At 38.6% G+C, this 27,911-nt stretch overlaps 1 protein-coding gene across 1 annotated transcript in view; it reads left to right on the forward strand.

Annotated features, from left to right (window-relative positions):
* The window catches only part of LOC111148519 (NUMB, endocytic adaptor protein), a 187,584-nt gene that overhangs the window by 15,082 nt on the left and 144,591 nt on the right, over positions 1 to 27,911 (forward strand). The window contains exon 2 of the mRNA XM_022505138.1: positions 25,209 to 25,340. The gene's annotated coding sequence lies outside the window, so the exon portion shown is untranslated. The remainder of the gene's footprint in view (positions 1 to 25,208; positions 25,341 to 27,911) is intronic.

Below are 27,911 nucleotides of genomic sequence, written 5' to 3' on the forward strand. Positions count from 1 at the left end.
AAGGCAGTCGTCCAACCAACTGAGCCACCCAGGCGTCCCGATGATACACATTTTTAAAAGATTATCATGGCCATTATCTGATACTTAGGTTTTAGGGAGAAGCAGAAGAGAAAGCAGGAAGAGCAATTTAGAAGAGTGTTGAAAGTAGAGACAGAAGTGGATGAATTCAGATATATTTTAGTGATAGAATTTTCAAGATTTACTGATGGATTAGATGTGAAAGAGAAAAAGAAATCAAAGGAATCAAAACTTATTACCAAGTTTCTGGCTTGGTATTAAGATATAAGAGGCCTAGGAAAATAACTTATTAAGAGGATGAGAATCATTGTTTGGGATCTGTGAATTTCCAAGTGACATCTAAATGATAGTGTTGGGATATGGGAGGCTGGAACTTAAGGAGAGGCGATGCTGGAAATTGTCATTATATAGATGGTATTGAGAGACATGAGGAAAGGGTAAGATTGGCTGTCTGGTACTGAGCTCAGAGGAACTCCAAATATTCCTTCTAGTGAGGAGGGGAATGGAGTTTATGTCGAGAGAAACCAGGATTTGTCATGTCATGGAAGCCCAAGAGAAGAGAGGGAGAAACAGTACCAGTGTGATTTATCAAAATAGAAATTACTGATGATAATGTGTTGATCATCTCTATATGTTTCTCCAGATTTATTTTTGCCCTTTTCTTCTCTGCTTTGTGCTTCAGAAGGCTAACCTCTATGGCTTATATTACCCAGGCTTCTTTTCCTTCTGACTTCGTGTTGTGTACAGCCAGTGGAGATACAATTGGCAGGAGATTGGACAGTGGAAGGAAAAAGAGCTTAGGGTATTTATTCCCTTTCCTCTTCCCTATGTGGCTCCAGTGTAGGTAAAAACTGCATGCCTTTTACCTGTAGCTGCAGGGTACCTTTTCCACCGCCATAGGTTTTTCTGGTTTTGATAACTTCAGGCTTCAGAGAGGTGAAACTTGTACGCCTTGTACCTTCTAGTAGTTTACAGAAGGTAATAGCTTCTTTTTTTTTTTTTTTCTTGATTGCTCTCTATATATGTTACTTTAATCTGACCACACTTTTGTAAATAGTCTCTCCATTAAGCTCTCTTCATTTATTCCTTTAAGTGTGCTGTCTGTTCAAGGGGCAGTTTCAATGAGCTTGTGGAGGTAGACCAGTTTGGAACAGGTTGAATAGTAAATGGAAAGTTGAGAATTAGAGACTGTGAGAACTGATAATTTTTGAGGAATGAGGCTCTAAAGGGTAACAAATGGGGGAGGAGGTGGAGCATAGCTGTGTAGGGAATAATGGGATGCTCTACAAATATGTAAATATGGGAGGTAATGGTACATGTTTACATGATAATGAGAATGATCTTGTAGAGGAGGAAAGATTTGATGATCTAGGAGAGAGTAAATTATGGAAGGAAAGAAACCTCTAAGTGAAAGAGAGAATACAAAGGGCAAACTTCAGTGGTCATTTAATAGGAATCAGGGGCGCATGGGTGGTTCAGTCAGTTAAGCATCCGGCTCTTGGTTTTGGCTCAGGTCATGATTTCAGGGTCTTGGGATCGAGCCCCATTTTGGGCTCTGAGCTCAGTGTAGAGTCTGCTTGGGATTCTGCTTCTCTCGCTCTGCCCCTCTCCCTGCTCTCACTCTCACGTTTGCTCTCACTCTCTCTATCAAAATAAAAAATCTTAAAAAAATAATAATCAGAGATGCTTATTCATTTTAAAGCAGTGGAGAAGAAGATGACTGGTTCAGTTTGGGAGGGATGTTACAGATTTGGTTGTGGAAAAAATAGGGAGCTTTCATTGATGGCTTCTGTTTTCTTAATGAAGGTATTGTAAATTAAGTAGTGGGAGAAATGGAGAGGTGGGTGAAATGTTTAAGGATTGAGGAAAAGTTACAAGACAGCCACAACAGGGAGCTTTTAGAGTAATATTGTTGTGGTTGAGGTTGTTAGTTGTGAATTTATGACAATAATCAGTCTGACTGGTTATGTGATTTTCTTCAATATTCTGTTGTTCTGTCGTGGTCATGGAGAAGATTAACGAGTTTTGCTAGGAGAGTGTGAAGGAGAGGGACATGGGCAACAGTAAATATAGTGCAAGGAGTGATTGATTATATCGATGAACTGTGAAATCTGTACTGGATAAAAAAGACAAGTGAAACTAGGGGAATGATAGGAAGAAAGTGGAGGGTTTCATAAGTAGGTAGTTTCATTAAGAACCACGAATTATTTCTGAGGGACTGTTGAACAAGTGAGTTGGAAAGAACAAATCTTTTATTATATGTCTTCTTTCTCATTTATGTCCCAAATAACCAGAATTTGTATAGACTTAGCCGCTTGGTATCTCCCATTCTATTTTTTTTCCCAAAGATTTTATTTATTTAAAGGAGAAAGAGCATGAGTGAGAGAGAGTGAGAGCACAAGCAGGGAAACAGCAGAGGGAGAGGGGGGAGCAGGCTCCCTGCTGAGTAGGGATCCCCCAACACAGGGCTCCATCCCAGGACCCTGGGATCATGACCTGAGCCGAAGGCAGACACTTAACTGGCTGAGCCACTCAGGTGCCCCGTAGAATCTCCCATTCTGAATAGACAGTTTTTAAATTTTAAATTGCCCCCCCCCTTTAGGACTACTTGAGAGAGAGCAAGTACATACTTGTGTGCCCTGGGGAAAGGGGCAGAGGAAGAGGGAGGGAAGGAGATTCCCACTGAGTGCAAAGTCCCACAGGGGGCTCAGTCTCACGACCCTGAGATCCTGGCCTGAGCTGAAACCGAGAGTCAGTCACTCAACTGACTGAGTCATCCAGGTGCCCCTAAATAGACAGTTTAAATCCACATTTTAGCCAAATTGATTTAAACACACACAGTCTCTGACCTATAGAGCTTAGGAGTGTGATTTAAAACAAGGCATTTTAAAGTCTATTAAAAAATCTTTTTCTATTTGATAAATGTGAATATTTATCAAATTGACTTCCTTTGTTAACTTTCTATATATAGGACACAGGAAAATAATTTTTTCTGAAAAATACCTGGTTCTATTTAGGATCTTTCTATGAAATTGGTGACATAAGGTCTAAACTTATTTTTCTTTAAAACCATTAAAAAACTCTTATTATTGGTACAGTCTTTTGGAAAAGAGTTTGGCTGGTTCTCACATACAGTTAAACACACACTTATTGTAATGATCTAATAGATTTAATAGGTATTTACTCAAGTGAAACGAAAACTTCATCTGTGCTAATGCCCCAGACTGGAGACAAATTCACATTTATGGCAACTGTGAACCTCCGTACAGTAGACTACCATTTGGCAGTGCATGCAGCAGCATGGGCGGATAGTGATGCATTATGCTCAGTGAAAGAAGCCAGACTCAGATCATTTTTACACTCTTTGGAATAAATGAAACTAAAAGGACAGAAAACTGACCAGTGGTTGGCAGGAAGGGAGGGCATGAGAGAATTTTTTGGGGTATTCTATATTGCCTGTATCTGTTGTATATCTTGATTGTGGTGACTCTGTGTATTTTTCAAACTCAGAAATGTACACTTAAAAGTGAATTTCAGGGATACCTGGATGGCACAGTAGGTTGGGCGTCTGACTCTTAATTTCGGCTCAGGTCGTGATCTCAGGGTCATCAGATTGAGTCCTGAGTGGGGCTTTGTGCTTAGCAGCAGCTTGAGTTTCTCCCTCTCCTTCTGTTCCTCTCCCTCATGTACGCACACGTGAGTGAGTGAGCTCTCGAATAAGTAAATCTTTAAAGAAAAAGTGAATTTCAGTGTAAGTTCTATCTTAATTAAAGTTCTAGCATATGTTACCATACTAAAAAGTATTTTGGAAAACTGTCTCAAAATGTTTGTTTTTAGATTCTACTTATGTGGCTTTTGGGGGTGCAGGAGTAGTAGACAAGCATCATTAGCATTTATAAAGTTGTTTGAAACTCTAGAAATGTGTAAATGTTGAATTTGTCTATGTGTAGCAAACGTTGCTATCATATGTTTAAAAGAATGTTACAATGTTAGCATTAGTAGAGAAAAAGAGGGACACTTGGGTGTCTCAGTCAGTTAGGTGTCTGCCTTTGCTCAGGTTATGATCCAGGGTCCTGGGATGGAGTCTTGTGCATCTGGCTTCTTCCTTGGCAGGGTGCTTGCTTCTCCCTCTGCCTGCCACTTCTCCTGCTTCTGCTCTGTCTCTGACAAATAAATAAATAAAATCTTAAAAAAAAAAAAAAAAAGAACCTAAAGTCTCGGTTAGGTTAGCCAAAGTTGCACAGCTAGTTGTTAGCAGAGATAGGTCTAGAATTTAAGTGATGGATTACTAATTTGATCCTTGTTTTACTAAAACACACTTTTTATTCTGAGTTATTCCTTCTAGAGACTATTTTTAATTCCTATTTGGAACTCTTTAATTGTGTCATCCTAAAGCTGGAAACCACTCCCTTCCTAGTGGTAGGAAAGTCCTGTGTCTGGTTGATAATAGGACTGTGTCTAGTTGATAAATAGGAAGGCTAAATTTGAGAGATCCTGCATCACTTAAAGTTTGCTTAGGCATAATCAACAAATTTAGTTATAAAGACACTTTTCGGGGCCCCTGGGTGGCTCAGTGGGTTAAAGCCTCTGCCTTCGGCTCGGGTCATGATCCCGGGGTCCTGGGATCGAGCCCCGCGTCGGGCTCTCTGCTCAGCGGGGAGCCTGCTTCTCCCTCTCTCTCTCTGCCTGCCTCTCTGCCTACTTGTGATCTCTCTCTCTGTCAAATAAATAAATAAAAATCTTAAAAAAAAAAAAAGACACTTTTCTTTAGGTGTGGGAAATGGATGCTTAAGTTTTGGAATTGTCAGAGGTTACCAGCTAGAAATAGGTTTTTGTAACTTTATTGCATTTTAAAAAATCAACCTTTTGCTGGGGCGCCTGGCTGACTCAGAGGAGTGTGCTTGGGCTTGTGAGTTCAAGCCCCATGTTGGATGTAGAGATTACTAAATAAATAAATAAAAACTCAAGAAAAACCCCAGTCTTTTCAGATTATCATGATTCTTGGTTTGTTCGGAAGGTAGGAAAGGTTTAAGAATAGTAGGTTTTTTCTGGTTACCTTAAGGAATGAGGATTTATCTTATAAATACCAGGGGTGTGAGGAAGCACCAGAAAGGCTTAATAGTTATACATTTAGGAAATGGAGACTGGAGTGTCATTTAGATACAATAGCAGATTTAGTTGTCTTCTACATAGTTTTTTATGGAAAGTACAATTTTATTTTCTATTTTTTATTTTTCTATTTTTTCTGTAAGTTTTTGTTATTGAAGTACAGTTGACATACAATGTTATATGAGTTTCAGGTACACAGTGCAGTGATTCAACAATTCTGGACATCATGTGGTGCGCGTCATTTAAGTGTAGTTACCGTCTGTGGCCATGCAAGGCTGTTATTAACTATATTCCCTATGCTGTACTTTTCATCTCTGTGACTTCTCTTTTATAACTGGAAGTTTGTGCCTCTTAATCCCCTTCACCTATTTGCCCCCCGCCCTTTCCTGGCAACCACTAATTTCTTCTCTGTATTTATAAGCCTGTTTCTGTTTTGTTTTGTTTTTTAGATGCCACATATAAGTGAAATCATGTGGCGACTGTCTTTTAATGTCTGATTTATTTCACTTAGCGTAATACCCTCTGGGTCTATCCATGTTGTTGCAAATGCAAAACCTCATTCTTTTTTACGGCCGAGTAATATTCATGTGTGTGTACACCACCATCTTCGTTATCCATTCATCTTTTGATGGACACTGAGGTTGTTTCTGTGTCTTGGCTGTTGTAAATAATGCCACATTGAACACGGGTGTGTGTGTGTGTGTGTGTGTGTGTGTGTGTATAAAGATTTTATTTATTTATATGACAGAGGGAGAGAGAGTGCAAGTAGGCAGAGAGACAGGCAGAGAGAGAGGGGGAAGCAGGCTCCCCACTGAGCAGAGAGCCTGATGTGGGGCTTGATCCCAGGACCCTGAGATTATGACCTGAGCCGAAGGCAGAGGTTTAACCCCCTGAGCCACCCAGGCACCCCATATCTTTTTGAATAATACTGAGGGGTTTGTTTTTGTTTTTGTTTTTGTTTTGGGTGGGGGGGGTAAATACCCAGTAGTGGAATTACTGGATCATATAGTATTTGTGTTTTTAATTTTTTGAGGAACCTTCATACTGTTTTCTACAGAGGTTACACCAACTTACATTCCTACCATCAGTACATGAGGGTTCACTTTTCTCCACATCCTCAGTCAACACTTGTTATTTCTTTTCTTTTTGATAATAGCCATTCTGACTAATGTGAGGTGGTACCTCATTGTGCTTTTGGTTTGTTGGGAAGGTAGGAAAGGTTTAAGAATGGTAGTTTTTTTCTGGTTACCTTATGGAATGAGCTGATTTCTGATCTGGTGATTAGTAATGTTGAGCATGTTTTCATGTGTCTATTGGTCATTTATATGTCTTCTTTGGAAAAATGCCTATTTAGGTCCTTTGCCTATTTTAACCAGAACATTTGGGGTCTTTTTGGTGTTGACTTGTATACATTCTTTATATATTTTGAATATTACCCCCTTTACAGATATATTAAATATTACTGAGACTCAGGAAACTTTCCCTGTCCCTCTGTGTTCTCCTCTCTCCTTGTAGTATAAGTTTTATCCTTGCCTCTGGACCCTAGTTTTAGAGCCAGGCTTAGAGCTCCTGCCCCTCAGAGACACTGGTGCCAGTGTGAATGTTGCCGCACCAGTTTTCAGAGCGAACTGCTTATCCTGGTTACTTTCTTGATTTTGAAACTGTGTGTGTGTCTTGCAACCTTTGTGGAAGTTACTTACTATGAACCGTAGTCCTAGGTAGAGTTGGCAAGTTGTTTTCTTTTCTTCAAAGATTTTATTTTATTTTTTTAAAGATTTATTTATTTGAGAGAGAAAGACAGATGGTGAATGTACGCTGTGGGGAAGGGGCAGAGGGAGCAGGAGAGAGAGTCTCAAGCAGACTCCGAGCTGAGCACAGAGCCTGACACAGGGCTTTGTCTCATGACCCTGAGATCATAACCTGAGCTGAAACCAAGAGTTGGATGCTCGGTCAACTCTGCCACCCAGACATTCCTAAATTTCTTATTTTTAAATAAGCTCTACAGCCAACTTGGGGCTTGAACTCAGAACCCTGAGATTGAGAGTCACATGCTCCACTGACTGAGCCAGCCAGGTGCCCCAAGTTGTTTTTTTTTTTTTTTTTTTTTTTTCTTTATTTGACAGACAGATCACAAGCAGGCAGAGAGGCAGGCAGAGAGAGAGGAGGAAGCAGGCTCCCTGCTGAACAGAGAGCCCGATGCGGGGCTTGATCCCAGGACCCTGGGATCATGACCTGAGCTGAAGGCAGAGGCCTCAACCCACTGAGCCACCCAGGCACCCCCCCCCCAAGTTGTTTTCTTTATATGGCACGCTACTTGAGTCCTAGCTCTGAGAAATCCTTTGTCTTACTTGTATGGAAGACTTTTAGTCCCTTTTCCCCAGGGAAGCCAAACTCCCAGGTGGTTATTTTTGGACAAGGACCCTTGTGGGCTTTTGGCTTCATCATTGCTTACCATTTTGTAGTTATGTTCCCTATCACTTCTCGAGAGATATGTGTATTATTTTTTGAGCTAGTTATACATTATTTATTTATGTATTTGACACATTTGCATATTTTTCTTGGATAAACTTACTGTGCCAACTAGAAGCCTTTTTGATCTTTCAAAGTTACAGTTTCTCATCTTTAAAATTGGAATTATAGCCCTTACCTCTTGTATTTTGTGCTGATGAAATGAGGTTATATACACTCTTGTATCTGAATTCTATGAACAATGCTTCACATATAGTAAGTGCTGTATATATGGCAGCTGTTATGTTCTGTGTGACTCCTATAATTCCTTATTGATTCTTATTTAGACAGATATATCTATATCTATATAGATAAAGATATCTGTATATAATATATATAATATGTAATAACCCTAAAACAGGTGTCAGTCAGTATTTGAAATTTTTGCAAATGTATCTGGGGATTATGGTGCATTATTGGGGCTTTTGGGTGATATCTTTAAATCTAATTTTAATCTGTGTCTTAGCAACTTTGAATTGGAGGTTTTTCAAGATGAATTATAATTTTTTTCAATATAATAAAGTGCTGAAGTGTTTAGTTCTTTGTATTTGTGGTAACATTTTAGAAATATTTAGGTGATTGATAATTCTTTTTCTTTTTAAGATTTTATTTATTTGACAGACAGCAATCACAAGTAGGCAGAGAGGCAGGTAGAGAGAGAGACGGAGAAGCAGGCTCCCTGCTGAGCAGAGAGCCCGATGTGGGACTTGATCCCAGAACCCTGGGATCATGACCTGAGCTGAAGGTAGAGGCTTTAACCCACTGAGCCACCCAGGCGCCCAGTGATTGATAATTCTTTTAAGCTCTATTGCATACACTTTCTATTAGCTACTAATGAAAAAGTCAGTGCATTAGATATAGATATCACAGAGATTATAGAAGTTGTAATGGATTGAATTTCAAGCCTGGAAAAGGGAAGTAACTGTACATGAAGGAGAAAATAAGGTCTTGTTTCAAGTAGAGATTTTGGCTTAGACATCCATAGTTATGACTGAGTAAAGTTCCTCTTTGGGAAAGAGGAACAAAAAGGAGGGATAAAATATTATAAGACAGGGGTGCTGACTGACTCAGTCTGTAGAGCATGCAACTCTTGATCTCAAGTTTGTGAGCTTGAGCCCTGCGTTACTTAAAAATAAAAATAAAATTTAAAAAAATACGTAAGACTTGCGGCTTGTGTGCTGCATATAGTTTATAACTGATATGCTTTCATGTTGTAACTCCCAAAGTCTTCACTGCAGTCAAACTTTACCCGTGAATTTAGAAGTATAAATGGAAAAAAATTTTTTTCTTTTAAAATAGAAATGTCAAATTATTCTTTCTTCTTGAGTTTTGTGTTCAAATTAGTGGAGGGATGAGTCATGTAGATTATTGTCCACTCTTCTTTAGGGAAACCTTGGTATATTATTCTGCCCTTTGGAGATGTGTCTAAGAAGATTGTGCTTGCTGATAAATGATCTTACTTCCTTATTTCTTCAGCTGAAATAATAAGACATACTACTTCCTTTTCCTCTTACATCAAGCCCTGAGTGTATGCCCTTGTTTTTATTTTTGTCTTGTCTTATAAACTGTTGTGTGGATATGGATGTTTGTAACTATGGAAGTTTATTATCAATTAAGAAGCGTAGCACAGCACCATTTAGAGTTTTTTTTTTTTTTTTGAAGATTTTATTTATTTATTTGGTGCAGAGAGAGAGAGACACAGAGAGAAAGAGAGAGAGAGAGACAGAGACAAAGATCGCAAGTAGTCAGAGAGACAGGCAGAGAGAGAGGGGGAAGCAGGCTCCCCACTGAGCAGAGAGCCTGATGTGGGGCTCGATCCCAGGACCCCGAGATCATGACCTGAGCTGAGGGCAGAGGCTTAACCCACTGAGCCACTCAGGCGCCCCACCATTTAGAGTTTTAAAGTTAATCTACATGAATGAGAACTAATTCAATATGCCATCTTCTCATGTTGTTTTTCTCAAATAAACTTTAGAGAACTTTTTCTGAGAGGACTAATCGAGGGACTATGTTAGAGACACTTTGGCTAAACTGAGATTTTATGAAATTCTTTTTTTTTTTTTTTTAAGATTTTATTTATTTATTTGACAGAGACACACCGAGAGAGGGAACACAAGCAGGGGGGTGGGAGAGAAGAAGCAGGCATGCCACTGAGCAGGGAGCTCAATGCTGGGCTCCATCCCAGGACTCTGGGGTCATGACCTGGGCTAAAGGCAGATGCTTAATGACTGAGCCACCCAGGCGCCATTTTTTATGAAGTTCTTAATGGCTATGCATTTCTTTCCAAATGGAAAGGGTTTTGTTTCCTTTTTTTTTTTTTTTTAAAGATTTTATTTATTTGACAGAGAGAGAGATCACAAGTAGACGGAGAGGCAGGCAGAGAGAGAGAGGGAAGCAGGCTCCCCGCTGAGCAGAGAGCCCGATGCGGGACTCGATCCCAGGACCCTGAGATCATGACCTGAGCCGAAGGCAGCGGCTTAACCCACTGAGCCACCCAGGCGCCCCATCCTTTTTTTTTTTTTTTTTTTTAAAGATTATTTATTTATTTGAGAGAGAGAGAGAGAGAGAAAGTGCATGGTGTGGGGAGGGGCAGAGGGAGAGGGAGAGAGAATCCTCCAGTGGACTCCCTGCTGAGTGCAAAGCCAGATATGGGGCTGGATCCCAGGACCCTGAGATCATGACCTGAGCCAAAATCAAGTTGGTCACCTAACCTACTGAGTCATCCAGGTACCCTCACATGGAAAGATTTTAAAAAAGACTGTTAATTTTTTAACTGTCAGAATCTATAGTGGAATATAGTGGAATATAGTGGAATGTTGGATTAAGTAGAAGATTGAATAAAATTATGATCCAGAGTTGTTTTTTTTTAGAGATACATTATTTACAGTATTTATTTGACAGGGAGAGAAACATTGAGAGAGGGAACACAAGCAGGGGGGCTGTGAGAGGTAGAAGCAGGATTCCTGCTCAGCAGGGAGCCTGATGGCAGGCTCAGAGGACGGTCACTCAAGCACCCTGATCCAGAATCTTTGATATTGGAAAGTAATTAGATACTCTATGTCATGGTAATTGCTAAGATCTTACCTTTGTTCTGGGCTGCCTGCCTGGCTCCGTCTGTAGAGCATACAACTCTTGATCTTGGGGTTGTAAATTCAAGGCCCATGTTGGGTATAGAGATTACTTAAAAAAAAAAAAAGTACTAAAAAAATTCTCGTATTGAGAAATAGCTACTCTAGGTAGTCCGCTGTACTCAGAATAGCTCAGGATGCTTTATGTTGCTCTTTTGCCATTAACACTTCTCTTATATTGGCTGAGTTTTTTTGTTTTGTTTTTAAGATTTATTTATTTGAGAGGGAAAGAGTGAATAAGAGAGAGAACACAAGCAGGGGGAGCAGCAGAGGCAGAGGGAGAAGCAGGGAGCCCTGTGTGGGGCTGGATCCCAGGACTTTGGGGAGCATAACTTGAGCTGAAGGCAGCCGCTTGACTGACTGAGCCACCCAGATGTACCTGAAGAGTTTTTTTAATCTGTATTGCTGTATTGAATCTTTGTGAAGCAGTATAGTTTGATGGAAAGAACATAGGATTTGAAATCAGAGGGCTTAAAGTCCTGTCTCTCAGTTTACCAGCTCTGTGACTTTGAATTTTTTTGAGATTGTTCTCCTTACAAGTAATACTAAAAAAATAATGATATCTGTCTTAATAGAATTATTATAAAGATTAAAATTAAGTATGCTTTGTAAACTGTAACATACTTTTTGAGTATTACAGTATTTTTCAATTGGCACCTTTGTTGTATTTTGCAAAAATAACACTCCTCAAAGATTGCTTTCAGATGGGTGAAAAAATTGCCAAACTTTGGCTTAATGTGTCACTTTCTTTGGAGGTGAGGATTCTTGGGTTTTATTTATGTATTTATTTTATTTTAATATATATTTATTTATTTTTGATCGTTGGGTTTTAATCTGCCTTTATACTTTCTCTAATAATAAATTTCTTCACTGAATGAGGAATTCTTTTTTTTCTTTAAAGTTTTTATTTAAGTAATTTCTCTACCTAATGTGGGGCCCAAACTCATGACCCCAAGAACTGAGCCAACCAGGCTCCACTTGTTTTTGCCAAAGTTAGAAATTGGGTAGGCTTTATCATTTCCTTTAGCTTTATGGTGTTGTGAAAATAAAGGCTGTCTGGAAACCACACTGGGACTTAGCCTTTCTGGAAGTCACTGGTTCTCAGTGGGGTCAGGACCCCTATGAATCTTTGAATCTTTGAAGGTGCACTTTTGGTTGCCACAATGATTAGGGTGGGGTAGGTGCAGCATTACATTCAATGAGCAGAAACCAGGAATGCCATACATTCCACAGTGTCTGAGACAGTTCTGCATGATTTTTTGAACTTTTTCCCAGCTCTTGTAGGTGAAAAACCTGTTTGTACTTACTTAATGCTAATTCTGTTATACATTTAAACACAGTAATTTTTTGCATGGTTTTAATAGACACTAAATTTTCTAGGAATGGAACTACTTAGTAAACGGAGGGCAGATTATACTTTGTTTTCTTCAGAACTTTAACAAGAGTTGTTAACTGTTTTTGGAAAATCATTACCAATGGCATTGACCCTTTTGGCATCTGATTCTCTAATACAACTCAATTGTTTCAGTCTACATTTGTAGATGTCATGTGCACGGCATTTCTGTGTATGTGTGCAAGTGTCAATTTCCTTATAATGAATGCTGGGATGGTTATACCTGAACATTTCAGTATTACAATGTATTAAGTTACTTTTCTTTCTTTTATATTAGGCATTATCGTAAGTTTTGAAAACTGAGGATAGGTAAATTACCTACTTGCATCTCATTTCAGGTTTGTGCTCTTCTTCTTTTATTTTTTAAAGATTTTATTTATTTATTGGGAGAGTACATGCCACGTGAGTAGGAGGAGGGGCAGGGAGGCAGAGAGAGGAATCCCAAGCTGACTCTGAGCTGAGGCTGAGCACAGAGCCCAGGTGAGCACGGAGCCAGGGTAGGGGGTGTTCGATCGTTCAGTCTCATGACCCTGAGATTATGACCTGAGCCGAGAGTCAGACGTGCAACTGACTGAGCCACCCAGGCACCCCAGTTTGTGCTCTTGAAACAAAAAAATTTTATTTTAGTGAAGTTTCTGGGTGGAGCCTGTATTTAATGGAAATCTACCTTGCCTTTCAAGAGAGATAGGATGTTGATGTTGATCTATGTTATGTCTGTCCTCTTTCCTTTTGTTTTCCCTTCCCATTATGAAGTATATGATACTCAGACAAGAATATGGTGTTGTGTATGTAAGTAATGAAGCATATAATAAAACCAATACCTGTGAACTCATCACCCAGGTTAAGGAATAGAACATTACCAGTATTGATGGTATGTTTCTCCTTGATTTCCATTCACCTGTCTCTCTACCAGGGATAAAACTGTTTGGAATTTTTGTTTTGATTTGTTTGTTATTTCCTTCCTTAAGTTTACCACATTTGTATATATTTCAAAAATTTATTATTTAGTATTGCTTCTTTTTTAGCTGTAAAAATGGAATCATAGTATACATATATTCTTGTTTTGTTTTACTACATATATTTATTTGCTTTGGCTAATCAATATTATGTTTTTAAGATTCACCTATATCAATATGTGTAACTGTTATTTATTTTCTCAGGTATATGTGTTAGTATATGACTGTACCACAGTTTATCTTTTCTCCTAAAGATAGACATTGTTTAAAAAAAAAAAGATGGACATTGTTTTTTTCCATTTTGTTGGTATTACAGAGATATTCTTGCTTATCTTTAGGTGCACATGTACAAATATTTCCCTACAACAGTGAATTTTAAACATTTTTTAATTTTTAATTTTTATTTTTTAAAGATTTTATTTATTTGAGAGAGAGAGAGAGAGAGAGAGAGCCACGAGTGGGGGAGGGAAGGGCAGAGGGAGAAGCAGGCTCCCCACTGAGCAGGGAGCTCGATGCAGGGCTCTGTCCCCAAACCGTTGAGATCAGGATGTGAGCCCAAGGTGGATACTTAACCGATTGAGCCACCTGGGTACCCCTTTAAACATTTTTTAAAAAGATTTTTTTTATTTGTTAGAGATAAAAAGCATGAGCAGAGGGGAGGGACAAGCAGACTCCCCACTTAGCAGGGAGCCCCACAGAGGGCTTGATACCAGGAACCTGGGATCATGACCCAAGCCAAAGGCAGATGCTTAAAGAACTGAGCCACCCAGATGCCCCAAATTTTAAACATTTTTGATGGTGACCCTCCCATGCATGCATAGAGTTGAAAGAAAAATGAGGATCAGTAGATCGATATTCATCCTTAACAGACATGGTGCACTCATCCTTTCCATTTTATTTCTCTCTAAGTGCTAATTGTGACCTAAATGTTTTCACAGTTTAAAATAGTTATCTTGGTCTCTTGTGGAGAGCAGTGTGTTGACCTGACTTCCCTTTGCTTACAGAGGGTGCCAGAGGGCAACATCTCATGAGGTGAGAGTGCACCTGGCTAAGCAGAACACTGCTCCTACACCTGGAAACACCTGGTTTCTTGAGCTCAGTAAAGATTCAGCTAGGACTGGATTTGGGTTCATCCCCTAAGTACCTGCCATTCCTTTGTGGGATGAATTCCCTAAGTATGCCCTAACCAGATATTTTGAGTTATGCAAGAGTCCCACCATTCTCTTCAGAGAATGTGAGGGGTGAGATAGGATTGGTTGGAGCTTTCTGTTCTTGATGTGTGCTTTGTTCACTTTCATATCAGACTTGGCTCCTCCTCTTACTGACTTCTCAAAGGCCCAGATCTCAGTAGTTTATTCTTCAGTTTTCTGGTGACTTTTTTTTTTTTTAAAGATTTTATTTATTTATTTGATAGAGACCACAAGTAGGTAGAGGCAGGCAGAGAGAGAGAGGAGGAAACAGGCTCCCTGCTGAGCAGAGAGCCCGATGTGGGGCTCGATCCCAGGACCCTGGGATCATGACCTGAGCCGAAAGCAGAGGCTTTAACCCGCTGAGCCACCCAGGTGCCCCTCTGGTGACTTTCTAATGTCCATATTAGATATTTGAGATATTTCCTCTTACTTGGGTTCTTTACTTTTCTATATTCTAGATAGCTTCAATTTTTTGCTGAAGAGTATGAGAGTTAATTTACATAGGAATTTGACTTTCATCTTAAGTAGTTAGTAAAAAACACAGAAGCTATATGTTTTAACTCTGTCTTGGTGTCTGTTTAGAATATGTATGCAAACTGTAATTTACAGAGCTGTGCTTTGAACCTCAGAGGAAGAATATTTACATTTGGTGCTATTTTTTAATACAGGATTTTCTTTTAAATCCAGTTCACCTACAGTATTATGTTAGTTTCAGGTGTACATTATAGTGATTCAGCAGTTCCACACAACACTCTGTGCTCCTCAAGATACGTGCACTCCTTAATCCCCATCATCTATTTAACCCATCTCCCTCTCCCTTCCCGTCTGGTAACCATCAGTTTGTTCTCTCTTACTAAGACTCTGTTTCTTGGTTTGCCCCCCTCTCTCTTTTTTTCCCCTTTGCTCTTTTGTATTATTTCTTAGATTCCAGATATGAGTGAAATCATGGTATTTGTTTTTCTCTGAGTGACTTATTTCGCTTAGCATTATACTCTCTAGCTCCATTCATGTTGTTGCAAATGGCAAGATTTCGTTCTTTTCTGTGGCTGAATAGTATTCTGTGTGTGTCTTTTTTTATCCGTTCAATAATTGACGGACACTTGGGTTGCTTCTGTATCTTGGCTGTTGTAAATAATGCTGCTATAAACGTAGACATAGAAGTGTTTTTGAGTTAGTGTTCTTCTTTTCTTTGGGTAAATACCCACTAGTGGGATTGCTGGATAATAGAGTAGTTCTTTTTTTAAATTTTTTGAGGAACCTCCATGCTATTTTCCAGAGTGGCTACACTAGTTTGCATTCCTACCAGCAGTGCACCAAGGGTTCCTTTTTCTCCATATTGTCTCCAACACATGTTTTTTCTTGTGATGGTGATTTTATCCATTCCGACTGGCATACGTTTGGTACTATTCCTGATGACTTGTGTAGGGAGTGCTGAATAGGACTGGAAACAGGAATAACCAAAGTAATGCAATTTTTTTAATCTCACTTTTTATGAACATAGGACTCAAAAATAATAAACACAAAGGTTTTCTCCAGTCTAGAAGATGTGTTATGGTTATTGTTACAATTTTTAAATTTAATTTCATTTTCCTAAAGATTTTATTTAATTGGGGGAGAGAGCACGAGCAGGAGCATGAGCGGGGGTTGGGGGGTAGGGAAAAGCAGGCTCCCCGCTGAGCAGGGGAGCCTGATTAGGCCTCCATCCCAGCACCTTTAGATCATGACCTGAGCCAAAGGCAGATGCTTAACAGACTGAGCCAACCAGGCGCCCCTCTAATTTTTTTTATTGTAGTAAAGTATATAATAACATAAAATTTACTGGTTTTTAAAAAATTTTTAAAAATAATTTATTTATTTATTTGCTAGAGAGAGAAATCACAAGTAGGCAGAGAGGCAGGCAGAGAGAGAGGGGACGCAGGCTCCCTGCTGAGCAGGGAGCCTGATGCGGGGCTTGATCCAGGCCCCTGAGATCATGACCCGAGCTGAAGGCAGAGGCTTAACCCACTGAGCCACCCAGGCACCCAAAATTTACTGTTTTAACCATTTTTTTCTGTTTTAATCATTTAAGAATGTACAGTTCAGTAGCATTCAGTACATTCATATTGTTGTGCAACCATAATTACTATCTATCTCTAGAACTTTATCTTTCCAAACAGAAACTGTACACATTAAGCAGTAACTCCTCATTCTCCCCTCCTCCCAGCCTGTGGCAGCCAGCATTCTACTTTCTCTCTCTATGAATTTGACTACTTTGAGTATCTCGAAGACAGGAAATCATACAGTATTTGTTCTTTTGTATCTGGTTTTATTTCATTTAGCATAATGTTTTCAAGATTACTCTGTGTCGTAGCATGTGTGAAAACACTGCTTTTTAAGGCTAATATTCCATTATATGTATATGCTATATTTTGTTTATCTGTTAATCTGTCAATGGACATTTAGGTTGTCTTCATCTTCTGGCTATTATAAATAATGCTGCTATGAACTTTGGTGTTCAGATATCTAAGTACCTGCTTTCAGTTCTGTTGGGTATATACCCAGAAATGGAATTGCTAGATCATATGGTAATTCCATGTTTATTTTTTCTGAGGAACCACCATACATTTTACTATTTTTTTTAAACATCTATAACTTATTATAGATGTATTTCTAATTAATAATTATAGAATTGTGTTATCATTTTTAATGGCTGTGTAAGATTTTAAAGTATGAATATATCATGGTTTATTTGTAGACATTCTGTAATGGTAATAGTTTTGCTATTATAAACAATACTATGATTCATCATTCAACAATAGTATTTATTCATCAGAGATCTACTGAACATCTGCTGTGTACTGAGCATATGTAATAGCTCTTATGTCCATATATGCTTGTACACATCTGTTTACTTAGAATACATTTTTTAGAAGTGGGGCTCTTGGGTCAAAGGATGGGCATATTTTGAAGTGTGGTTATTTTCCTGAGAGCTTTTATGATGATAAACTGTTGTTAGATATAATCTCAGCAGTAGTGAATAGGAGTGCTAGATTCCATATACCTTGGGGAACAATGGCTCTTACTGATATTTTTAGTATTTGTCAGTCTGAAATAATAATGATAATAGTTTGCATCTCTTTGGGGTGCCTGGGTGGCTCAGTCTGTTAGTGTCTGCCTTCGGCTCAGGTCATGATCTTAGGGTTCTGGGCTCCATTCTTATATGTCAGGCTCCCTGCCTAGTGGGGAATCTGCTTCTCACTCCACCTCCGCCTCTACCTCTGCTCCTTTCTCTTTCTTGTTCATTCACACTCTCTCTCTCTCTCAAATAAATAAATAAAACCTTAAAAAAATGATTTGCATCTCTTTGATTACTACTGAAGTTTAACATCTTGTGCTTATGCTTTTATTTCTTCTTTTGTAAGCTGTATTTTCATGTATATCTGCCCATGCAGAACTTCTTACATGTTAAGGGTATTAAATCTCTTTTTTGTATTGTAGATATTTTCCTAATTGTCATTTGTGTCTTAGCTTTCTTTCACAATGGCTTTTGCAGTGTAGATGTCTTGTTTTTAAAAAGTTTATTTATTTTTAGTGATCTCGGCACCCAATTGAGGGCTCATACTTGACCTCTAGCTTGAGAGTTGCATGCTCTTCCAACTGAGTGTCAGGCACCCCTAGGTGCTTTACATTTTTATAGTCCTTTATGGTATCTGTTTAGGTCCCTTGTTCTGGTATTCTTTCCCCACCCTGATTCAACCTTTACGTAATTTTTTTGTATATAATAGATTTCTAGGAAATGTTTTTTAGAAATAGAAACCTCTGCATGAACTGATTACATCGATGTTTTGGATAAATCTAATATAGGTAGGGAAAATTAGGTGTAGAAGGAAGGTGAGGAATCAAAACTTTATTTTAATCTTTAATTTTTAAAAGATTTATTTGTTTATTTGAGAGAGAGCATGAGGGAGTGTGAGTGGGGCTGGGAAGGGGGAAGTTCATTGGGAGAGGGAAAGAGAGTCTCAAGCAGACTCTGTGCTGGGTGCATAGCCCAACCAGGGGAGAGGGGCTCGATCTCATGACCCTGAGACCATGACTTGAACCAAAGCCGAGAGTCACTTAACCAACTGAGCCACCCAGGTGCTTCTAACCATTTTTATTTTTAGTGAAGATCTTCATAGAGAACAATGAAAGCTTTTCTAGACTCATGCTAGAACCTGATTTGCTTTTTATTGATTTCTAAGGGTTAGGGATGTATTTCCTTGTTCCTTATTAATTCAGATATGTAGGATATGGTAGGTGAGAGAAATGATACATTAAACAGCTTTTTTTTTTTTTTAAAGTAGTCTTCAAGTCTACTGTGGGGCTTGAACTCATGACTCTCAGATCAAGAGTCACATGCTATACCACCTGAGCTAGACAGGTATCTCAGCTCAGAGATATTCTAAAATTTACTTGTTCTCAAAATTTCTTTTTATTTTTTATTAAAAATTTTTTTGAAGATTTTATTTATTTATTTGACAGAGACAGTGAGAGAGAGAGAGAGAAAGAGCTCACAAGCAGGGGGAGCAGCAGAGGGAAAGGGAGAAGCAGGCTTCCCGCTGAGTGGGGAGCCAGATGTGGGGCTCTGTCCCAGGACCCTGGGATCATGACCTCAGCCCAACTGACTGAGCCACCCAGGTGCCCCTATTTTAAAATTCTTTTTATTTTATTATTTTTTTTAAATTTATTTTTATTTTTAAAAGATTTTATTTATTTATTTGACAGTCAGAGATCACAAGTAGGCAGAGAGGCAGGCAGAGAGAGAGGAGGAAGCAGGCTCCCTGCTGAGCAGAGCCCGATGTGGGGCTCTATCCCAGGACCCTGAGATCATGACCTGAGCCGAAGGCAGAGGCTTTAACCCACTGAGCCACCCAGGCACCCAGATTTTTTTGTTTTTTAAAGATTTTTATTTGTTTATTTGATAGAGGGAGAGAGAACACAAGAAGGAGGAGCAGGAGAGGGAGAAGTAGGCTCATTACTGGGTAGGACCCTGGGTAATCGTCGACCTGAGCCAAAAGCAGACATTTAACCAACTGAGCCTCCTAGGTGCCTCTCAGAATTTCTCGCACTGTCATCATTGGAAGTTTCTGAAATGGATGCTGCTTCAGTTGTTATTCTGCTCTTTGCTTTTGAAGTTGCTTTTGCCTTTTCTAAGTCCCTAAATCACATTCTTTGAGACTTGTGATTACTATTAACCTCTGTTCTTTTCTCTATCTTGTTGCCATATGTGGTCCCTGATTTTTTTGTCTTTTCTGTACTTTTATTCTTTTCTTTCCTTTTCATTTCTTTCCTGTTTCAATGTAAGTGCAATAAAGATTGGAAGCACTTATTTCTTCTGGCATAGAAGAAACTAATCATACCAAGAATGGTTTGGAGCTATGGAACACAGGCTTGGAGTTGTGAGTAGCACACCACACTTGGCTTTGGTGAAATGAAATTATAAGAGATGTTAATGGCCATATTTTAAGAGGGGGTATTAAGGAGGTAATCACCTGCTTTTTGAATGGCATTCAGAACTGAGATTGGATGGTGAGTGGGTCTAAAACATATGAAAAGATTCTAGGAAGTGAAAGAGATGAAGATCTTCAGGTATGATGAAAGTAAATATCTAGTCAGGTAAACAATTTATGAGTTAAGTTTTGACTAGGAGGATTTATTTGTATTTGGAAAGGTTTCCTCCCCTTTTTATAATTACTCTAATTGGCATAGTTCTTGTAGTTAAAAAATGTAAAAATACATGCTTTTTTAAATTTTTTAATTTTTAAAAAAATTTTAAAAAAGATTTTATTTATTTGACAGAGATCACAAGTAGGCAGAGAGGCAGGCGGGTTTGGAGGTGAAGCAGGCTCCCTGCTGAGTAGAGAGCCCAATGCGGGGCTTGATTCCAGGACCCTGAGATCATGACCTGAGCGAAGGCAGAGGCTGAACCTACTGAACCACCCAGGTGCCCCTAATTCCTTTTTTTAAATAGAAAATATAGGTTTTTGTTTTTTTTTTTTCCCCATAGGCACATTCTGTGTGGGAAGTATGTCAGATTTCTTTGTTTTCCAGGTCTGAATAAAACTTAACTGTTGTGCTTAAGTTGCCTTTCTCCTATCTGTTCCTCTGGGGACAGCTACTTGGAACATAAATCAAGCTGGGAGTTCATTTTACTTCATAGAATTAGCAAGACTCTTAATTTTGGAGTGTTCAGTGGGTATTGAACATTTATCTGTAGGGAAAAATTTGGCAAACCAGTCTTGGAACCAGCAACCTTTTATTTAGTGCTGTGAATTCACAGTGCTAGTGTTTCCATTTGTGTTTTCAAGAAATTTAAACTTTTGGGGTACCTGGGTGGCTCAGTTGGTTAAGCGTCTGGTTTTGGCTCAGGTCATGATTTCAGGGTCCTGGGATCGAGCCCTACATCGGGCGGAGCCTGTCTCCCTCTCCTCCCCGCTTGTTCTCTTTCTTTCTCTCTCAAATAAATAAAATCTTAAAAAAAAAAAAAAAAGAAATTTAAACTTTTTCCCCCCTTTCTGGTACAATTTTAGAAATAATCCATGTTCATATTTCCCTTTTAATATAGCATCTGGCCTCCTCCAACATGAAGATATTGGGAAAATTACTGTGAATCTTCATATTATTATGACCCCTTGATTAGTGTTACTGGAATATTGGCTTCCTTGAAAATAGTTACAGTATAGTACGGAGAATTTTAGGTTATTGTGTTGTTATGGACGCAGAAAGATATGAAGTGTAATCATGGACAGAATATGACTATTTTAATTCTAATGGTTCATTATAATCAAATACATGTCAAGTGTTCTCTCTATTAACAATTCAATTTCTGTATATTTGGACAGCATTTATTATGTTACGTATATTGTTATTTTCTCTGTAAGGTTCTTTTTTTGTTTGTTTTTGGGTTTTTTTTTTTGTATTTAGTTCTCTTTTAACACAACTGTTAAAGCTCAAGTAAAACATCAGAGTGACATTATAGTCTGTTCTAGAATCAGGCCAATGAAGAAATGAAATGAAGCACATTGTTGGCTAAAAATACATTTTGCAAGTTACATCTAAAATTTTTTAGAGCGTGTATTGGAAATATAATTCAGCTGTTCTTTTTTTTTTTTTTTTTTTTAAGATTTTATTTGCTTATTTGTCAGAGCAAAAACGAGAGCAAGTGAGCACAAGCAGGGGAAGCAGCAGGCAGAGGGAGAAGCAGGCCCAGGAGCCTGATGTGGCCTTGATCCCAGGACCCCGGGATCATGACCTCAGCTGAGGGCAGACACTTAACTGACCACCCAGGTGTCCCTCAGATGTTCTTATTCTTGGAGTTTTTAAAAAATGTGATTAGTTGAATGTAAATTTCCATACAAATAAGTTTCTAAGTTTCTATTATCTTCCATTTTTAAACTGATTTTTCCTTTAGGACTGCATAAGCGTTTCCTGTATATTCTGAAAACTCAAGATAGTAATACCTGGAATTAAAGTAAATGAGAAGAGAAATTGCAGATAAGCCTAACAATGAGATAATTAAATTTAAAAGAATAAAATTAGTCGGTTAAGAATCTGACTCTTGATTTCAGCTTAGGTCTTAATCTCAGGGTTGTGAGTTCAAGCCCCATGCCCATTTAAATAAAAAAAAATAATAATAAAAAGGGCATCTGGTTGGCTCAGTTGGTTGAGTATTTGCCTTTGGCTCAGGTCATGATCCCAGGGTTCTGGGATGGAGCCCTGCCTCAGGCTTCCTGCTCAGTAGGGAGCCTGCTTCTCCCTCTCCTCCCCACTTGTTGCTATCTCTGTCTCTTTCTCCCAAATAAATAAATAAAATCTTTTAAAAAAATAATAAAATAAAGTTAGGATATTACTTATTCATGTTACCACTTATTAATAATACCACCACATTGGTATATAGGTCCTTCAAGGGGAGGGACTATATTATGTATTTGTGTTTAGCACACATATTAAAAGACTCCTTGTTCTGTTAAAAAAAAATCATTAGAAGCAAATACTCCTAGTTCTGGTAAAATCTTTTTCTTTTTTTTTTTTGTAAAGTTGTTTAGTTAAATAAAAATAAAAATGAAAAAGGGGGCTTTGGGGCGCCTGGGTGGCTCAGTGGGTTAAAGCCTCTGCCTTCGGCTCAGGTCATGATCCCGGGATCCTGGGATCGAGCCCTGCATCGGGTTCTCTGCTCGGCAGGGAGCCTGCCTCACCCTCTCTCTGTGCCTGCCTCTCTGCCTACTTGTGATTTCTGTCTGTCAAATAAATAAATAAAATCTTCAGAAAAAAAGGGGGGGGCTTTGGAGTCATGCTGCTGGATTTTTTCCTTTTTCTTTTTTTAAAAATCCTAACCCTATCTCTTAGTAGTTTTATGATATTGGATGTAACTTGACTTTTCTGTGTCCAACTTTATTAAAAAATGATCATATAAATAGTTCATTTCATAAGGGTTCTTGTAAGAATTAAGTGAGATAATCCATGGAAAGTGCTTAGAAGAGTTTTTGGCACATAGTAAGTGCTTAATTAATGTTAGGGGCTGGTACTCTTCGTATTCAGGACCACACTATTGCATTGTCTGGTGAATTTATTTTGCTTTTTATTTTATTGTTTTTTAATTTTTTTTAAGATTTTTATATATTTATGAGACAGAGACAGTGAGAGAGGGAACACAAGCAGGGGGAGTGGGAGAGGGAGAAGCAGGGTTCCCGCTGAGCAGGGAGCCTGATACAGGGCTCAATCCCAGGACCCTGGGATCATGACCTGAGCCAAAGACAGATGCTTAATGACTGAGCCACCCAGGTGCCCCTTGTATTTTAATTTTTAAAATATATTTTATTTGGGGCGCCTGGGTGGCTCAGTAGGTTAAGCCGCTGCCTTCGGCTCAGGTCATGATCCCAGGTCCTGGGTTCAAGCCCCACATCGGGCTTTCTGCTCAACAGGGAGCCTGCTTCCTCCTCTCTCTCTGCCTGCCTCTCTGCCTACTTGTGATTTCTCTCTGTCAAATAAATAAATAAAATCTTTAAAAAAAAATAAAATAAAATATATTTTATTTATTCATTTAAGACACAGAGAGATACAGAGAGAGCATTAGCAGGAGGAGAGGCAAAGGTAGAAGAAGGAAATTCTTCACTGAGCTGGGAGTCCAACATGGGGCTCAACCCCAGGACCTAGAGATCATAATCTCAGCCAAAGGCAGACACCTAACCCACCGAGCCACCCAGGCATGCCTACATGATATATTTTCAATTTGTCTTCTGGAAAGTGTGTAAGCCAACCTTTTGGGTGGATTGGCCTTTGTTTTGAGCATCTTATCTTTTTACTGCAACTCTGTGTTTTCTGTAATCATTCCTGTTTTGCATATCAGGAAATTGAAATTTAAAGAGGTTAAGTAATTCCTCATACAACTATAAAACTCACTTTAAATTCCTACTTAATTTGAGGCCCCTGGCCGTCTCAGTTGGTGGAGTGTGCAACTCTTGATCTCAGAGTTGTGAGTTCAAGTTCCATGTAGTGTGTAGAGATTACTTAAAAAGAAAAAATCTTTAAAAAAAATAGAAAAAGGGGCGCCGGGGTGGCTCAGTCATGAAGCGTCTGCCCTTGTCTCAGGTCAGGATCCTGGGGTCCTGGAATCGAGCCCTGCATCGGGCTCCCTGCTTGGCAAGAAGCCTACTTCTCCATCTCCCACTCCCCCTGCTTGTGTTCCCTCTCTTGCTGTATCTCTGTCAAATAAGTAAATAAAATCTTTAAAAAATAAAAAATAAAGATAAATAAAAAAATAAAATTCTACTTAATTTAAAAATCCTTCCACTATTTTACCTCTTAAAAGGTGTAAAGCATCTCCATTAGAAAACTTAACCTGTTATGTTGTCTTTGGGATTTATGTATATAAATTTCATATTAGATTGGGAGATATTTTTTTTTAGAGTGGGAACTAATCTTATTTATTTTGGGGCTCCCCCACCAACTAGTAGAGTACCTGTCACATATTGGGTACCTAAAAAATAACTAGTTGAGTAGCAAATGGATACACAGAATGTTAGAGGGGATTTTAGAGCTCATGGAAATCATAGAGACACAAGAATTTCTAAAAAGAATTCTATGGTGCTTACATAGGGCTACAGCTTTTGATTTTGACTCTTTATTTATAAAACAATTAGTACTGTCTATCACATTGACTTATAAAAGAAGCTATTTTGATACCAGAAAAAAGTAGGAAGGACAGTCTCAGAGTAAGCACAGTTTGTAACTCTACACCCACTTTCGGTCGTGGCTGGCATCTTTTTAAAGATTAGATTTCAGGAACCGTTATCTAATGCAACCCTCTTTCTTTAGAGATGATATATCTGAGCTCAGAAAAGTATCAAAGTTCTTACAGCAAGGCAGAATAACTGAGTTTAGAACCCAGTTTAGAACTGACTGCTCGCCCAAAGTTTTGATCCAGTCACCTTAGTCTTCATCACATGACGACACTTAGACATACAGAATTTGTTCCTTATGTAAGATCATATATGTAGGAAGAAGTAGAGCTGGGACTTGAATCCACGTTACCCAATTCCACTTTCAGTGAAACCTGTGCATTACTTACATGTAATCCTAACCCATTCTACCAGCCCCCATTCAGTTGTAAAGATGGAGTTATAAATGATTGAAAGGAAATGTTTGAGGATGCCTGGGTGGCTCAGTTGGTTAAGTGTCTGACTTCAGCTTAGGTCATAATCTTGGGGTTCTGGGATCAAGCCCCGTATCCAGCTCTGTGTTCAGTAGAAAGTCTGCTTTTCTCTCTCCCTCTGCCCCTTCCCCCTGCTCTTGCTCTCTCACGCACACACACACTCTGTCTCTCTGAAATAAAATCTTAAAAAAAAAGAAATGTTTTATATTTAGCATTTTCTTTCCTTAAAAATTTCAGATTTGGAGCTTCAGCAACTTCTTCTAGGGAGGAGGTCCAGTGTGGCTCCTGTTCCAACCTACGATCTTGATTCACATGCATAGATTGGAATATTGGTGTACAAGCCATCCTCAGACACCTCACTAAGGACAGGTATGTGAAAGAGACAGTAAAGATAAGTAGAATGAATGCTAATATTTTTCTTGTTAGATGAAAACAGTTGACTGTCTTTAAAAATTTAGCCCTTTATCCTGGTAAAAACAAAGCATTTGGAATATTAATTGAGTGCAGCAAAATATTTTCTTGATGGTAAATATGTGTCAAAATGCTAACAGTGGTGAAACTTAGGGTAATTAAAATTTTTCTTCTTTCTCTTTTTGTGTATTTTCAAATTATATTTATGAGCTTGTGTTAGTTACCTATTGTTACATAATAAACCACCCCTAACTAGTAGTTTAAAACTTACCAGTCATTTATTTTGCTCAGGTACTTGTAATTTGGACAAGACCTGCTTAGTGGGAACAGCTTGTCTCTGTTAACATGTGGCCTAAGATGAAGTAGCTGGAAGGGTGGGGGCAGCTTGATGGTGGGGCACTGGAATTGTTCGAGGGCTTGGCACACTCATACATATGTCTGGTGGTTAATGCTAGCTTTTGGTAGGGGCCTAAGCCTGGGCTGTTAGCCACAACACCTACACATGACCTCTCCTTTTGGTTGCTTGGCTTCCTCACAGCGTGGTGGCTAGGTTCCAAGAAAGAGCATCCCAGGAGAGCAAGATGAAGTTGCATGGCATATTTGACTTTGTTTTGGAAGTCACATAGTAGTACTCTGCTTTTTTCTGTCGGTTGAGGTAGTCCTAAAGGTCCACCTAGGTTCAAAGAAGGGGGTAGATACAGACCACACCACTTCAAGGGAGGAGTATTAGCATCTGATTAGAAGAAGGGCATATGGGATGGAATCTGCCGTTGTAGCCATCTTTGGCGAATATGATGTGCCACAGTTTGTATTACTTTTAAGATAAGAGTATAAATAATGTGTGTAATATGTAAAAAAAGGACTGTTGACAGAAAATAATGGTGTATAAGTTCAGTAGAATTTTGTGTGCTTTTCCTGTCTGAGTAGAGTATGATGCTAAAAATAAGATGCCTAAACAGGAAGAGGAGAAATAGATTTTGAACTTTCTTTTGTATCAATGAAGCAGCAAACTGAAAAATGGAGACAAAAATTTATAAACAAGGTGCAAAATAAGATTTGTAGTTCGGATTTTTTGTTTTTGAAAAAATGCTTTTATTTTAGTTTAATGGCTACTTTTTTTTAATTTTAACAATTGGAGAATTATTTGGGAAACTGCTTTCTAGTATGATAGATTTGAGAAATGGTGTCATTGTTACTCTATGCATCAAGTGTGTTTTGTCTATCTACTTTTAAGGAAAACTATGTAATCTTTTTTAGGGTTGTACAATTTTATCTGCTAAATTTCTGGTAAATAGCTTAAAATTTCAGTGGAACGAGAAAATTTGCCAAGTTGTAGAATATTTGGTTGTGTTATTATTTTTTATAAAGACTTACTTATTTGAGAGAGAGAGAGCACTAGTGGGGAAGGAGCAGAGGGAGAGGGAGAGAATCTCAGGCAGACTCCTGCTGAGCAGGGAGCCGGATTTGGATCTCAGTCTCAAGACCCTGAGATCATGACTTGAGTTGAAATCAAGAGTCAGTTGCTTAACTGACTGAGCCACCCAGATGCCCCATTTGGTTGTATTATTGATCACATTTACTCACCAGTTGCATGAATTGCCTTTGGCAGTTTTGAATATAGCTAGTACTTAACCTGAATATAATGGGATAATATTTTTAGGTAATCCTCTAAGTATTATATAGAGATGTTGATCCATTCACTTTATGTGGGAAATAAGCTATAATCATATATACCAGTATATATGTGTGTATACACGCACACACACACACACACACTCTATAATTCATATATACCAATATATATGTGTGTATGTGTGTGTACACACACATACACATTATAATTCATATATACCAGTATATATGTGTGTACACACACACACATACACACACACACTCATTATCTTTTAGGTCCAGAAAAATTTTCTTGCTGTCTAGATTTGAGCCTAATACGGCAGAGATGATTCAGTTCTATTTCCCAACTACTCACAGATATCTTATGGTGGAAAATGACTGAACCGGCTCTTGTGACATTAGAGGTAATCTCAGAAGTTTGCTCTTAACTGTGAATAATCCGAATTGACTGAGTTTGTGAAACACTGTATTTTGGTTCAAAGGTATGATAATTGGGAAAGCTGTTTTAATTTTTTTTTTTTCATTTAAAAACATGTTTTCTAGTAGACATAAATTGGGAATAATGAGTAGTATAAAATATTGTGTCTTTTTTTTTTTTTAAGATTTTATTTATTTATTTGACAGACAGAGACCACAAGTAGGCAGGGAGGCAGGCAGAGAGAGAGAGTAGGAAGCAGGCTCCCTGCTGAGCAGAGAGCCCCACGCGGGGCTCAATCCCAGGACTCTGGGATCATGACCTGAGCTGAAGGCAGAGGCTTTAACCCACTGAGCCACCCAGGCGCCCCTAAAATATTGTGTCTTAAATAACAACAACAAATGTGTGCATATATATACAAAAATGTATATGTATAGCCTGCAAGTATTAACTTGCCTTCTTTTTTTGTTTTAAGAATTTTT

This window comes from Enhydra lutris, unplaced genomic scaffold, assembly GCF_002288905.1.
Source record: "Enhydra lutris kenyoni isolate GAN:26980312 unplaced genomic scaffold, ASM228890v2 scaffoldscaffold20, whole genome shotgun sequence".
Taxonomy (NCBI): Eukaryota; Metazoa; Chordata; class Mammalia; order Carnivora; family Mustelidae; genus Enhydra; species Enhydra lutris.